Genomic DNA, 17,597 nt, shown 5'->3' on the forward strand with positions numbered 1-17,597 from the left:
TATTTTTTCTTTGCTATTTGTTATTTATTTAAATACTCAAAGAGCTCAAAGCGTTTTGATTAATTTCGTCTTGCTCCAAAAAAATTGTTATTCCAAAATTTTTCAATTTTCAGCATAATCTTCGAAATCATTTTGAAAATAAAAATGCCAATGAACTATTGAGTCTACAACAGGTGATATAATTGAAATCTCAATGTTTTTACAAAATTACCGTGTTTTCTTTGGCACGCCCCATAAAAAACACTAAAATTTTGAAGGATTTTTTTCGTGGAGATTATTTATGTTGGAGAAACGAAAACCCTTCTTTTGACATTGAAGTGTTGATGTGTTAATTCAAAATCCGGTGATCTTTCTTTAACCCCAATTTTATTTTTCAAGAAAAATCACACTCATTAGCATTTTCTCTGGTTGCTCCTCATTAAAATCATTTTGAAGTCTCTTTACCACTCCACAGAGGCCAAATTGGAAAATCTTCACGCTCACCACATGCCATTCGATCTTCGTGAATGTCTCTAATGCACAAAAATGTCCAATGAGAAATATTCAAGTGGGGAAAAATTTGCATAAAACACGTTTGAGAAAACACACACATAATTCAAGTGAAATAAATATTTTTCAATCGAGAAATTCTGTGTTTATTTTCAGATGTTTTTCTTATTCAAATATTTGAATTTACGTGATCTTTTTATTTCTGAGCACGAATCACCAATTTCCTTCTCCTTTGACTCATTTTTTTTTTGTGAAATATCTGGTCATATTGGGGGGTGTTGTCTGGACGTGATCAAGAGAAATTTGAATTAAAAGAAAAAAGATTAAGGATGTGTCGAAATTATCTCAATCTCGAGGTGATTTCCATTTGCAAAAGGTGAGGAACAGTCTGAAAGATGGGTCTCTATTGACGGTCTTTGTGCAGTTTGTCCATGCTCTTTGGCATGGAGTGGAAGCATTTGATGAGTGAGAGGAATTATTACAATGTGTCGAGTCAGACAATTGACGGTGTGTTCGACTCTTTAACGAGGGACCACCCGTGATGTTCAATGGCTTTTTCGAGGAGATCAACCGAATGGATGGGAAAATCAATTTGCCAGTAATTTGTCGACCCGCCGCCCAGTAGTTGCTTCTTTAGTTTTTATCTGATTGACAGTGTGAGAAAAGAAACGATTCCCCTGGATATCCATTCAGTTCTGACGCTAATCAGGGAGGAGTTAAAATATACAAAGACTCCAGTTTAGTATATAAAAAAAGATACAACCCTTATAAGTTATGTGGACAAAAACCGTTTTTGGCCATACATTTTTTTTTAATTAATGCGTTAGTCCCATAAGTTCTTATAACATATTTACAACAAAAAAGCTTTCTCATATGCAATTTTTCTAAACTTAGATTATTATTCTTATATTGCTTAAGATAGGGTTGCCAATCTGAAAAATACGTAAATGAGTTACGCCCAGAATACCTGCATCACGAAACGAATGTTCTACCTACCACCTAGGCTCCGTTCAGTAATAACCTTTCGAAGAGACAAAGCCACTCCAAAGGCAAGCCAAAGCTATTCGAAAATCTACCGAAAACCTAAAGTGCAAGTTAATACTCGCCGTTTTCAGCGCTGATTGTTCTGCCATTTCGAATTTCGGTAATCTTGACACTTCAATTGTCAACAATGTCAACAACAATGTGCAAACGTTTGCTGCAAAAAGTGAATTTTTGTGTAGTTTTGTAAGTTTCTGTTCAGGATGACATTACGTTTGAATTGCAATTTTATTAAGATAGGGTAAGGGCTCATAATTTTGACCAGTATAAGCATCGATATCCCAAGTTTGAAGTGCGATATTTTCAATACTAATTTACCTTTTATGTTACTCTCTTTTCAGAAGGGTTGTTTAGAAACTTGGCAAGCTATTTATCGTCTTATTTTTACTAAAAGTAGTCTTAATACATTTAAAAATGAATTGATATGTAGAGGTGAATTTGACTCTTATTTTGGACAACTTGTTTATAAATTTCGACAACTTGGCTGTAAATATGGACAGCTAATCCGCCTCAACAGGATGTCCATTGTTCTTCATTTCATGAACCAATCTTACCAAGTCATTTTCCTGTTCATGTAAGGGGAACGTAGAATGTCACAGAAGCCCGGAAACTTTCCATATCATTCATTAAAATGAGTTGACTTCGGTACTCCAAGTACGTGCGGATTCGCTCATTCCCTGGCCTATCCGGGAGCCTTTCAAGGCATTTCTCGCTACATCTCTTTCGTAGAGATGATGCTCCTTTGTTTCTTCAGGCATTTGTCCAACCTAGTCATCACAAAAGCTAAACTTCACGAAATTTCGTGAGAAAAACACATGTCCAAAATAAGAACCATTACCTCACTGGTAAATGTCTTAAAAAATTTCCCATTTTTCACACGAAAAATTTAATTCACAAGGCAAATCTCACTTCAGGTCAAATGTACAAATCACCATTAATGTGAATCAACACAATATTCAACGAATATTCAATAATATCACTAAAGAAAAGCAAAGAAAGAGTGTTAGTACTTCACCACAGCTAAATAAGACTGTAGTAAATACGAAGTTCTGTCATATTTCTCGTAAGGAATTGCTCACACTGAATTTTCAACAAAGCAATTTTAACTCAAATCATATTCCAAATTTAATGTATTTAGGGGAAGTGCTCATAATTTTGGACAGTCTGCATATAAGCATCGATATCCTAAGTTTGAAGTGCGATATTTTCAATACTAATTGACTTCTTTTGTTACTCTCTTTTCAGAAGGATTGTTTAGAACCTTGGCAAGCTATTTATCATCTCATTTTTACTAAAATTAGTTTTAATACGTTTAAAAATGAATTGATATGTAGAGGTGAATTTGACTCTTATTTTGGACAACTTGGTTATTAATTTTTACAACTTGTCTGTAAATTTGGACAGATAATCCGCCTCAACAGGATGCCCATTGTTCTTCATTTTATGAACCAATCTTACCAAGTCCTCTTCCTGGTCATGTAAGGGAAACGTGGAATGTCACAAGAAGCCCAGAAACTTTCCATATCATTCATTAAAGTGAGTTGACTTCGGTACTCCAAGTACGTGTAGATTCGCTCATTCCCTGGCCTTTCCGGGAACTTTTCAAGGCTTTTCCCGCTACATCTCTTTCGTAGAGATGATGCTCCTTTGTTTCTCCAGGCATTTGTCCAACCTAGTCATCACAAAAGCTAAAACTTCACGAAATTTCGTGAGAAAAACACCTGTCCAAAATAAGAATCATCACCTCACTGGTGAATGTCTTAAAAAATTTCCCATTTTTCACAAGAAAAATATAATTCACAAGGCAAATCTCACTTCAGGTCAAATGTACAAATCATCAGTAACGTGAATCAACACAATATTCAATGAATATTCAATAATATCACTCAAAAACAGCGAACAAACTTTGTTAGTACTTCACCAAAACTAAATAAGACTGAAGTAAGCCACGAAGTTCTGTCATATTTCTCGTAAGCAATTGCTCACACTGAATTTTCAACAAAGCAATTTCAACTCAAATCATATTCAAATTTTAACGTATTTAGTGTTAAAATCTTCCAAAAAGAACAAATATTTAGATAGAATTCATTATTCATCAAATATTGGAATAAAAATCCATCATTTTAATCAATTTATTTTTAGTGTCCAATGTTATCCTCAAAGTGTCCAAAATAAGAAACTGGACAAAATTATGAGCATTTTCCCTAGTGTTAAAATCTTCCAAAAAGAACAAATATTTAGACAGAATTCATTATTCACCAAATATTGGAATAAAAATCCATAATTTTAATCAATTTATTTTTAGTGTCCAATTTTATCCTCAAAGTGTCCAAAATAAGAAACTGCGCAAAATTATGAGCCTTTCCCCTAACGTCATTTGGATCAGGAACTACGCTAACTGCTTTTCTCTATAACTCTTTTTTTGCAAACGAAGTAATGAGTCGTTTGCAACAAATACTAATAACTTAATAATAATAAATAAATAATAAATAAATAATAATACTAATAGCTTAATAATAATAATAAATTTCTTGTAAAATAGAAGAAGAGATAGGAGGTTCTGAGATCATAATCATTTTGCGAAAACCATAAGTTTACATCTCTTTCCGTTCTCCCTCCAGAAATGGTTTGTTTGTATACGAAGAACTGCAGAAATGGTCACGAAAATTAATTTCTAGTGCGTTTGCGATTTAAAGAGTACAAAAACTTGTTCAAAACTTTTTTCAAGACTTGTGATCTTCCAAATAAATCTTACAGATAAATCATCAATAACGACTTATAAGGTCATCAACAAAGTAAATTTGTGTGTCACATATTAGAATGTTTCAATTCATTTTAAATTAAACTTTATGACAAAAAGCAAAGAGCATTGAAAACCCAAAAGCTCTCGATAACTTTTCATTTTCGATTTGAAATAATATCCCAGTTTGTTTCCATCTGAGTGGTTTTCCGGTGTCAATTTCCATACAAATGGAGAAAATTTGCACAAAAGCTGTATTTGAGAGCAAACCACCTCCCTTTTCGCATTAGATAAATTCAATTTAACTGTGAAATTCACGTCCAACCATTGGGTCATCCCTATAAAATGGAAAATGCTTGTTTGTTGTGCGATGAAAGGAAAATTGGGTGGCACAATGGACAAAGTGAGAAGGGGAGTGAGGTGGAATAAATGTGTGCTGATGGTCAGTTTAATATGTCAAATCCAGAGAAAAAGCCTGGGTAAATTTACAGAAAATCACCCTTGTAGCCCTTGATTTAAAAATTTGCAGCAAAAAGAAAGTAGAAATCCAGGAAAGAAATCAATTAGCGATGAATCAAAGGGAGAAGATTTCACAAAATCAAAAGAAACTTGCAGGAAAATGTAGATTTTCCTTTCAATTCTAATTGGAGGTTCTAACCGTCAATTAAAATTTTCAAGGGTTAACGATTTTTCTCCCTCCCCCGAAAGTCCCGCAGCAAGGAACAATGCCAGAGGATGGCAAGAATTGACGTCCCAAAAGGCAAATTGACTCAAGGATTGGCGAAAATTATGAACGTTGCATGTTTTTTTAATTGTCTGAGGCAGGGAGTCACTTAAAATCCCCCAATTTATCGCAAATCAACACACAAGACAACAAAGAGCGTCAGTCGAGCCCGAAGGGAAAACCAGAAGGGACTGACAATGGGAGCAGAATTGCAGAAGAAATCACGACAGGAGTGGTTGAGGAAATAAGGATGTGGATGGAGTGATGTTTCCTCCGTGGAAATTGCATTTCAATTGTTGAGTCACGTACGATGATTGAGCGCCCGTGCTAGATTAAATGACGATGAATTTATTCTATCAAACATCTTCCTCGTCACTTTATCCCACCAGCAGGAAGATGGGTTTATTATTGGTTTTGCAACAAGAGCAGTTACTGTATTGCATTGTAGTTAAACAAAATTTCTCACGAGTAAAAATAGCGACTCTTATAATGTTACAAAAATCTGGAAGATACGTTATTATATTACAATCCTCGTCAATAAATTTGCGTTTGATATTAATTAACCCTTTAGCACAATATTTCAATAAAACATATAAAAAATTAACATTACATTCGACCACACATTATATTTCAATTCAAGGTTTATCTATCATTTTACTTTGTTTTATCATTTTAAGTACTAATTTCTAATAAGACTACAGTAGACCCTCTCAAATTCGGGCATTTAGGACCAAAATGTCACCCGAATTAGAGAGAAATTCGGGCGTTTCACTGTTTGAAGTCCAACATTTTTTGTTTATTGCATGCACATATTAAGTTAATATACTCATATTTATTGTAAATTTCATGAAAATCCCTTAATAATGCAAAATCATATCATATAACTAAGACAAATCATGGCAAATTTAAGGATATTTGCTACATTAGAAAACATGAACAATGTCAATAAACTTTTTTTTCGAATTTAACTGCCGCCCGAATTAAAAAGTAGCGCGATCTTAAAAGAGCCGAATTAGCGAGAGTTTACTGTATTAGTATACTTTTAGAGAGAACTAAGTAAATATAATAAATTAGTTTTAACGATGTTTAGTGAGAGGAGACAAATTATAGCGATATTCCATAAAAAAATAAAAAGAGGATATTCTACTCCTGAACATTTTTTTTAGTACATGACAGTCCTGATGTGCTTCTGCATAACCGACTTTTCTTGTATTGTTTCCTGTTAAACTGTTAAGTGGCTTTGGAATATGATGAAGACTGGGGAAAGCAGTCGTAGGAACCAATATAAAGAAAAATCGTTTACGAAGAAGCGCATGAGAATAGTTATGTACTAAAAATGTTCGGAAGGAAGATTTCCTCTTTTCGTTTTTCATTGGAAAAGTACCATAATGTCTCCTAATTTATAAGAATATTTAACATTAAGAAAAGACTACTTCTTACCAGGAAACAGTAAGAGATCTCAACTTACGGTTCCCATTATTTTAAAATACCATCCAAAAGTTGAATTAGCTTATATTAATTCCAATAGCACAGATCAGTCTCTAATTTTAAAGCGGTCTTCAGACTAGAGGTTTAGCCCACAGTTCCCAACGGTCTCAAAATCCTAAAAGCAACAATTTTTATTGCTCTTTCAGAATTTAATAGATCCTTTGTCCTTAATAATCCAATCCTACGTCATTTTTTTTCAAAAAAAATCATGATTGTTGTAAAATTAGAGCAGTTAAACCATGGCTAAGTCTCAGATCTGAATTTTGTATAATGGATTCTAGATTAGCTTTAGGACCTACAACCTCCGTATTCCGTATAGGAAATATTAAAGTTCAATTTAAGAACTAAGAAAAATGTTACGACCCTTCAGATGATCATAAATTCATATGGGGTTCTCAGTGACGCAATAGGCAAGACCGTTGGTTCTTGACGGATAGATCCCCGGCTTGACAGCAGATTCTTCCAACACGGGATATACGACAACATGATTGAATTGTAACAAATATATCCCAATATGATTAATAATCATAAATTCATGTGACCATCACACTATAGACTGGTATTATGAGGTCCGGTAAGTGTATAAGAATGGGGCAGCTAAGAAGAAATCTGTTATTCCCAAAGCTTGTTATTCCAAGGCTTCCTCAGTGGTTAAATCTATCATTTTCTTGCTTAGGCATAGTGTCTCCTTAGTTCACAGAATCTGGGGCACTGTACTTATATTTCTAGTTATATTTTTGTAATTTTTTTAGAACCATGTTAAAAGACTCAAGTTTTCAGGAGTGATTCTATTTTATTGGCTTCCACTGTATGTCTTTCTTATGTTTTCTTTGTGAGACTGCTCACAAAGCCCCATGCAGTGTCCCAGATCCTATGTCCTGTGAACCAAGTCCTATGACTAAACAAGAAAAAAAACATATTTGACCACTGACTGAGCAAGTCTTGGACCTCGAGCCGAATGCTTTGGAAAAACCGATTTTTCTTAACTATACCCCGACGCTTACCGGAAATAATAATGCTCAAATTACTCGTCGGTAAACACCACAATATACATAAATATATATTAATCGGTAAAACGCTATTGTAGACCAACATTTTTACGAATATAGGCATTAAATGTACCCACTGCCGTCTTACTTTTGGTATCTAACCTGAATACCAAAACAGTGGACACGGTCCTTCCTTGCGAGGAACCAAGAAACAAGTAGGTACTATGTTTGTAAAATATAACGCTTCTGAAGCATTTGACGATGATCTATCTTCTATCTACCTAAATTTGGAAATTTCAAACATTAACATCATATGAAACAAGACTAGAATTTATTGAAACTTCAGTTACAAGTAAACACGAAATCTTTTGAGGACGAGATACATTCAAGACAACCCGAGTTGCAAGGAGGTAAAGTTCAAATATGGGTAAGATTGCCGAATAAACAGCAGTGGAATTGTCAAAAAAGGATCTCTACGTCCGAACGCGGCAACACAATTATTGAAGCTTTCGTCAATTAAATTGATAAAAAAACTAAACTGTTCTCCAGAGCATTTAACACTCTTCATGTCTTCCTCAGTGGTCGAGTGATGTCAAAGAGAAGTTGTCTCCTGATGATATCAAGAGTAACCAAATCCAGTATTCTTTAACATCACTCAACTTCTGAGAAAGACATGGGGCGTGTCGTTAAGATCTGAAGAAAAGTTAAGTTTTTAATGAATTGACTTGAAAGCTTGGAAAATTATGTTACTGTATCCGAACGGTAATCCTCTTTGACAATTTGAAGTTTAGTCAAGGGTTTAGTCCAGTTCGCGAAAGTCTCAAGATCCTAAATAACAACCAATCTACGGCAAACTGGAGCAGTAGTAAACATGGGGTAGATGTATACACTGATTATTATGTCTACGCTATTTGGACCTATCTCGACGATTTCTACAGTAGACAAGGATCCCTACACAATATATAAATTCTTATAGGTTTTGTCAACTGAAGTCTAATATCTAATTAAAAAATCGCAGTATACTTCTTCTGCAGTAAGCTATATTAATAGATATTACAGGAAGATAGGATAGTTTTACATATGTATATGTATATTACTTTCAAAAACACACAATTTTGAGATAAGAAATTTATTAGGGGACACTAGGCTTCCCCAAACATGGGATAGCACCAAACACTAATGTTTATTTCTAAAATACTTGGACTATCTCGATCATTTCTTCAATGGGCAAGGATTCCTATAATGCCTATAAATTTTTCTAAGTCTTGTCCTCTGAAGTCGAATATCTTATTAAGATTTCACAGTGCTTGGTGCTACCCTATGTTTCGTGCTGCCACAGTTTCCCCAATTTAAGAATTATGCTGTATAATTTCAAATAGCCAATACCGGCCAATGCCCAAGGAAACCCGAAAGGACTTATTTAATTCGAATGTGATTCATATTCGTTAAAAAAAAGTATTAACGATAAATACACAAAATTGAACTCCATACTGTATTTTCAAATTTTTACAAATAACTACCGATAAAATATATTTTGTTTAACAAATACAGGTTAAAAAAATGATATTACTTTCCCAGAAACAAGGTATAGAAATAAGCTAATTGAAACTATTTTCAAACTAATTAACCGCACAATAAACTACTTCATCGCTATCAAAATTACTTATGATAGAAACATTTTAATCCGTTTTTGAATGTTATACTCGAAATGGATGTGCTAAAAACCTTTTGTAGTGTATGCAACAATTTTATCATATTACAACTTAGTTATTTGTACCATGATGAATCATAAGCTTCTGACTCTAATTAAACATTCCACCTGGAAAGTCTCCCCTTCAACCTGCTCGACCCGTAGCATCAAAGGGGAATTATGGGGTGAAATGTATCTCATGAAAATGCATTCAGGCATGTCGTAATCCCTCCACATCTCCTTTTTTTCTGGGGAACTGCTCCATGGCAACCAAAGACTTTTTCTCCCTCTAAATACACGATTTTTCGTAGATTATTCCAATCGATTTTTTTCCCTTTTTCTCACCCTCTATCTGTGACTTCCTGGCGAGATCGTGGTAGAAATTCTCATGACCTCTTGGCAGTCATAGATGAAATCTGTGGGCTATTCTCACGCCACTTCTCGGTGGAAGTTGAATCGCGATACTAAATTCCAGTCTCTGAAGTGGTTTCCTGGCATCTCCAGGAGTATTTATTTTCTGGGACCCCCGCGGAATACTGAAAGAATACCCTGTGGCGATGCTGTCGAATATCCCACCCGATCCAATCAAGTGTCCATAATTTGTGATCAAATGCAGAAGGAAAATACCTTCAACAATCACCTGGAAATGCCGGAGGGTGATCGTCTTGTACTCTGAGACACACAGCCATAAATTGATCGAAGCGGTCAAGTGGAAAGTGGGGTTAAATTTTCACTTTTCTCACCCTCCGTTCCCCTTCACGAACCCCTCAGTCATGTGGAAAATTCAATTCAACAATTTCTCATTATGGACAAAATTAACTTTTACACCACTCTAAGGGAGGGTGAGAGATTTTCATGTTGACATCACCAGCACTTCATCATCAGAAACGAGCACAATTTAATCAAAATGCTGAACAAAAAGTCAAAAATTCAACGAATTTTCATATGGATTAAATCCCTTGTTAATTGCTAGTGAGTTTGTTCAGTGAGATGCTTGTCTCTCAAGGGTGATACTCTTGTATTCATCAAATCACGCTGAGATTCACACGAAATTTCTTTTACAGGTAGGGGAAACTAGGCTACATGTTGCAAGGGCAATATTGGACATTATATTTCGACCTGATTACTAATAATGCTCATATCTAAGGCTGTATTCCTTAATCTAACAACTCGATTTTGCATAATTTTTTTTATTATATTAGAGGGTAAAATTTAAAAATCCAAACAACGAATAATTCCGCATAATTTGTAAGTTTGGACTTTGATAATCTTAGTCATCTTAGTGATATAGTCATGGATTTCTATACTATTTCACAGATTGTTAAATTCGTATTTATTAAGTTTTAAATGAACTGTCCGAACATTCAAAGATAATGTCTGGAATTTAAAATTTTACTCTGTATATAAATTTCGAGTTCTGTGCAACTTTTTAAAACATATCTGAAAATACAAAAAAAAATTGAACCGCTTTTTAAATAAATATATTCAGTAATGTTTTTTTTAAAGATTTGAGTTCGAAGAATGAAATATCGCAAAGATTAATACCTTACCAAGAACTAAATTAGCCCCCAAATAAACTATTACAAATAAAGGTCTTAATTGACTTTTAAAATGGTTATATATTTGCAGGACTTCTGGAGGATCCCTGAACCATTATCACTGTAACACTTTTATTTAAAGGGCCACTATGACCAAATAAAAAATGATTAAAAATTTTTAAGTAAGTCCGTATTGTCATCTCAGACCAGTATCTAAATCTAAATGGACAAAACTTTGGCATTATAAAGGTCCAGAGTTCGATACTATATAAAGCCCACGTCCAAGCATTTTTATTTAAGTATTTTAAGAGTAATTGCATCAAATCACTAATTTAGAGATTCTTGGTATCCTCAAAGATTGGTGAATTTTTTTTTCATTCAAACAAATCAAAACGATCGAATAAATGAATCTTGATACGATTAAAATAACAAAAGAGACGATAACTATACAAAACATCACGCGTAAAAGAAAATGCTTTTAGCTGAGATTCCTTATTCCTTTTGATTAATATTGCAGGAATTTATATTAAGGATCAGAAAAAAATTTATTGCTCCGTAAAAAATCGTAATTGTTAATAAAAAAATAATTTTTTTTTAATAGAATTCTTACTATAAATTGTTTTAAAAAATTACTTTCAATTTTTAAATGGCTCTTTTAGTTTTTAATTGAAAATTCAGAACGAACTTACCAAAAAACTTTCACTAAGGATCACCATTATTATGATATTTTTCACACATTAAATTTTTTCCATTTTTTCTTTGTTGATACAAATATTTATGTTCCTTATGCTATCCAGAATATGATTCTTATCGAAAAATGTTGAAAAATGCATCATTTTTTATAGAAAATAGCAAAAAATGTAAAGAAGAGTGGTATATTTCGGGACAGTTGTGAATTTCGGGACAGACAAAAGTCGCTATTATGCAAATAAATTTCACCGAGCCTGATTTTTAACTTTAAGTAGAAGGTCTAAACTTCACTCTTTCATAAAATTTTGTTTAAATTTCACTTGTAAAGTGAATCGAAAAAATAAGCAATATTTATTATTATTAAAGAGTTTTTGGAAAAATTGTGTGGTGTACCATTAAACTAAGATTAATCGCATCGTTCCCAAATTATTCTTACGACAGATCATTTAGTGAATTTTTAAAATCAAAATAGATTGAGTAAATATTATAAATTTATTTGTCTGAGAATATGAGATAAAACCCCGATTTCTCATCGACTGAAGAAAGTAAAAAAAAACGTAGGGTAAGTGTGCCAAATTTCGGCATTGTTGCATACAAGCGTCAAAGTTTCAAGTTTGAAACGTAATATTTTAAATACAAATTGATTTTTTTAATTCTTTCTTCAGATTCCCCAGAAAAGCTATGCAAGCCATTGTGAGGAGACCTCGGCCTCGAGGCAGACCTAGGACAAGGTGGCTGAATCAAATTCAGAATCTTGCCTTGGAACGCCTCGGGATCGAACCCGAACATCTTCCTGAAGTGGCGGAGGATCGACAAGCGTGGGCTGCTAATTTGGATGTCATGGGCCCGCGACCCCAATAGGGATAAGCGGTTGAAAATGAATGAATGAATGAATATTCTTTCTTCTGAAAGAGTGTTGCATGGAACCTTGTAAAGAGTCCACCGTCTTTATTTACTCTAAAATCATTCTTAATACATTTTAAAATGAATAAAAATATAAACATAGCTTTGGTACCCTATTTCGGCCACCTTCATTCTCATAGTTCCTTGCCCTTTGGGAATTCTTCCAATATCTTTTTCACGTCATCTCGTTTGTCGTAGCTACATTTTTTGTTATTCTTTTGCATTGTATAATTTTTAGAGTACGTAAAATCTAAAAGTTCATGGAAATTCAAGGAACAAAAAAGGTGGCCGAAATTGCAAGCTGGCCGGAATTAGGCACACTTACCCTATAAAAAATTAATATTTAGATTATTTCCATATGCTTCACCGTTAAGAAAACTCTAAGTTTTCGGATGAATCTCGGAAGAAATATTTAGAAGAAAGTTACTGTTAATAAATCAGACCAATTCTTGTAAAGACTGGAGAATTTTACTGACCATAAAGACATCTTTTTGAATATTTAATCTCATAAAATATTTAAGTCTTATAACGTTTTGTGATTAGCTAATGTTTGGCTTAAATGCTTCGATCTACTTTAAAGAAGCATTGAGTAGACAATTTTTTTTAAACTCATGAAATTTATAAATTGATTCTTTGATAAATTGATTTGATCGAGACCTCGCCCTCTAGCTCTTTCGCGTCTTTAGGGTCATATATGACCCGGGGAAAAAGTTTCTTTTTGGCTATTTACATTAATTGAAATCTAACTGGAGTCTTGAGAAAATGAGCCAAGAATCTTATATCCTTCTATTATGATGTCGTGCACGAACAGATAGATTTCAATTAATGTAAATACCCAAAAAAAAAAAAATTTTTTCCCCGAGTCATGACATTACCCTAAAGACGCGAAAGAGCTAGGCAGACCTACTGCAAGATGGCTGAATCAAATTCAGGACCTTGCCTTGGACCGTCGTGGGATTGAACCCGAACATCTTCCTGGAGTGATAGAAGATCGACAGGCCTGGGCTGCTAATCTTGCTAAGCGGTTTAAAATGATTATGATGATGATTCTTATTGTTTAGAAGTTAGTGGAAATAGCGATTTTCCTTGTATTTCAAGTTTTATGAAAATGTTTTAAGAACAACAGGGGCAAAACTATAAAGAAATATAAAGACGGTGAGATGTTGTTTTACCAAGAATATTGAGCCTATAAGATACCACTATCTAACACGTGGTTAATTCTACCCCGATCTCCCCTAATATTTTTTCGTATTCTATTATAACTGACTTCGCTAATAAAAAATAAACAATTTTTGCGATATATTTTTCATTTCAAAAAACTACTTTACTATATATTTGGAATCTATTTAAAAAAAAAAGTCTTCATTTTAAAAAGTTTTTCAAATCTATCAACATTTCGTTGAGCAATCAGCTTGGCCCCACAAATTGGGGAATTTCCCTTTGTATAAGAGAAAATTGGGAGTGAATTTTATTAAAATATTTTTCATGTGCCATGTGCCAGTGATTATCCATCCACCCTATCGCTGAGTATGTCTCTTCTTCTCTCATCCCAGAAGGTGGCCCCAGAACGCATGCGTGGCGTTTTATGTACATTGTAGCCAATACTAATTCGTTTGAATAAATTCCTTTTCTCTCTTCGAGGGCCATTTTGATGCTTGGCGCTCTGCGTGTGGCCTCCGGACGCCATTGCGATGATCCCACCAGATGATAAAAGAATTCTCTTCCCTTGGACAAGGTTTTATTTGTCGGGTATTTTTGTAATCTGTTCTGGGACACTTTTTCCCTCAAATATCGATTGGTATTGATAAATAATTTGATGTAGGAAGTGAAATGTGAGAAGACACAAATTGACGAAGAGAATTTTACAAAGAACACTGTAGTATCAAATATCAGCACGTGCCTCTATCACTTGAAAAGTAGATTACAAATTGCGCAAGATTTTCCACAGGAGAAAAGTTACGAAAATGAAAATAGATCCAAATCTTGACACCCACAAACAGATCCAATTGTACTATTTTGACCACACAATTTGGATCATTTGCCCAGCAAATTCTCCTGGCCATTATTGAATTTCATGCGTTATTTGCTTTTTCAAAAGAGAAGATTGTCAGTCAAATTTGATTGTGGACCGCATTCACGTGAAGCATTTACAGAGGAATTTCTTGGATGGTCATTTATGCAAGTCACGCGGATGCTGGAGAATTCTCCGTATTGGCGATCAATGGGTGGCCCTTTTGTTACTCCTCTCCAGAGGCCCATTGTTTGTTTTTCACCCAAAAACTGACACAGAAAAATTCCTCAAGTACCCATCTCCAAAATTGATGCAGATGAGATATCTACTCGACACTCACCTGCAATTTCTGGCTCAAAATGCAATTGTGTGACGAATTGGGTGGCAGGTGGAATGGGGGATGGAAGTATTGCGACGAGGGATTGCTCTTTAGCACCCATGGCAATAATACTAACTGTAGCAAATTGCACCGAAATAATCCCCCATATTGATGCCAATTGAAGGACTTTGATCGATCTGAGTGGGATTCCGGGAACCCTTTTTGGGAAGATAAAGAGGGGAAGGGGTGTCACTTCCACCCTCCTAAAATTATACCAATATAATCATTTTCTCCAGGAATCTCCGCAATGCGATTTACAACTACCTCACACCCTTTGACCCATTGATTCAGGCACGATATTTAATCCTCGTTATTTAATCACCAAGCTTAACCTGTTGTACACGTGTCTCGCGCACGTGTAAATTGCCAGCTTATATTTTCATTTTCAGCAGATTGTTTATATTGAGTTCGGTGACTCCTAAGAAAAAATCAAAAGATTATCCGGAGGAGCATTCCCATCATAATTTTCTCATTATTTTGAGATTGTGGGAAAATAAATTGAGGAATTAATCTACGAGGAATCAGCGTGCAATATTATAAAATTTGTTTTTTTTCTTTAGGAATAGGATAAAAGCATTATGAACAACACAGAATATTAATATTATCTGCTATAATAAGAATTACAAGGGCGCAACTCGAGCCACAAGTTTACTTTCCAGTGCATAGAGATTAGAGAGAAATTTTAAACCCATTACACCTGAAAAGAAAATGTAACTATAATTACGAATGTGCGATATCTTATCCGTCCATTCTATATGGAAGTTTTATGTCAATGCAAATTTTTTATGCTAGTTTTTTAGTAAGTCAACCAAAATCCCGAACGCCAAAATTTCGAATGTTCAAAATTCTGAAAGGGATGAAATTATATGGAAGATGGACAATGTGTAGAATAATTTCCCAAGACACAGAAAATTTCCCTTTGCCTCCAGCAAGCGTGGATGCAATCGTGGGAGTAGCTAATGACACTTTTAAGAATTCGGGATTTTGACCGGGACTCAAAAAGAACAAACAATTAATATAAAGTGACTCAAAAACACAAATCTGGGGCAATCATCTTCTAGCTAGATGGACCCCTATAAAAAATAAAAAATAAAATAAAAAAAAACACAAATCACACATTTGAACGGCCATTGAAGTTGTTCGAAGTCGTTACCGATAGTTATTCCAACAACGGTTATATGGTTATCGAAAAGTCAGTTAACCGCCCTATCTTAAGACGGTTTTAAAATCGAGTTTTGAGCGATGAAACCGGCTTTAAAACGTGTCGTTCAAGAAGTTTTAAATAACTCTAAGCTGTGGTTTATTTCTTGAAATGCAAGCATTACTGCAAAATATTTCCGTGTATCCTCATATTCACGAGTGGTATAGGTTTCCTGAACGTTTTTTTTTTCGATAACTTACCGAGACGTTCCCAGGAAAGATCCTGAATTTGCTTGAGTCACTTTGACCTATAGGACTGCTACAAATAAAGATTTTTGACTGGTATAAATACTATTTTGTCAATTTGATAAACTTCAAACGATTGTGGACGATTACAAAATTGCCTACGAAGAGTTCCTAAAAACTTTTGTAATTTATCACACTTACTGACAGTCTTGACATTCGTTCAAGGGGTGAATAAGTATGGTCAGCAAGTGTAACGTGAGTAACAGATCGCCAAATCGCGCTATCAGTCTCCAAGATCGCGCTGATCGCACTGATCGCGCTGATCGCACTCAAAGTGTACTGTGAGTGGCAGACTTATTCACCCCCTGCATTCATTTATACCATCTTAAAATGATCTGACCATGTTAAGAAACCATATACAGTAGACTCTTCGATATCCGGCTGACTGGGGGACAAAATGACATTTAGGTTTTTTGAATGATCAACGGTTTTTCTATTTTGTGCAGTGCGAATTTATTTTCTGTCTGACAAAGAAAAAGAGAATTTTCTTCATGGTGTGCTTATGTTTCATTTTTTATCACAATTATGTATTAAAAACTTCGATACAATGTTAATAATACTTTAATTCACTCTGGACAAACTTCATGTTTAGTGAAAATAATTTTGAATATATCAACCGCCATAGTGTTTGGCAGCTGTCACCCGGATATCGAAGTGCTGGATATCGAAGAGTCTACTGTACATAGGCTGAAATCATATCAAGTAAAGGCATAGCAATTGTATCAGAATCCAAATTAGTGGTCCATGTACTTTAAAATTATAAATTAAATGCGATTTTTCGCACAAGACTTGGAACAGGCTCCAAAAATAAGGACCCTATAATAAAACATCAATAGTACGCTGTCTTTTCCGTTCAGATGCTCAAAACAACAGCAGAGACAATCGCTTAGCTGGGTCTGACAATTAGCCAAGAGACAGTTTAACGTATTTGAAATAATTAATTAAATCATATAATTTCCATTAATTTTTCAATCTGCCTTCTCTGGGATTAAGCCTCAGATCTATCGAGACCTTCAGAGAACTTCCTTAAAAACCGACCACCATACGACCTTGGTATTTCAAATCAGATTTTAAAGAACGGGTAGCTAACCTACTGTATAACCAACAACAAAAGTTTTGAATATACTGTCCAAGACGTGGACAAACTTATGTGATCTACAGACAGACGGCTTAATCCAATTCTTAAAGATCTTATATTTCTATACAAAAAGCAATTGCAGCATTTTTTTAAATCAAAATCTTAGAGATTTTTGCGCTTAATACACAATCCTGGTTGAAAATTTTCTAAAAATTTCAATCATTAAGCCATTCCGTATTAGGTAGATCTCAGGTCTGAAGTATAAGATACCCGGACATTATTAGGGGTCTCTTTACCAAACCAAAAAAAATATTTTCACTTAGGGGAATTTATTACTTCTAACATTGTGAATCCGAAAATTTGGAAAAATTGACATGTTGTCCATTCATAT

Source organism: Phlebotomus papatasi, chromosome 1, assembly GCF_024763615.1.
Source record: "Phlebotomus papatasi isolate M1 chromosome 1, Ppap_2.1, whole genome shotgun sequence".
Classification (NCBI taxonomy): domain Eukaryota; kingdom Metazoa; phylum Arthropoda; class Insecta; order Diptera; family Psychodidae; genus Phlebotomus; species Phlebotomus papatasi.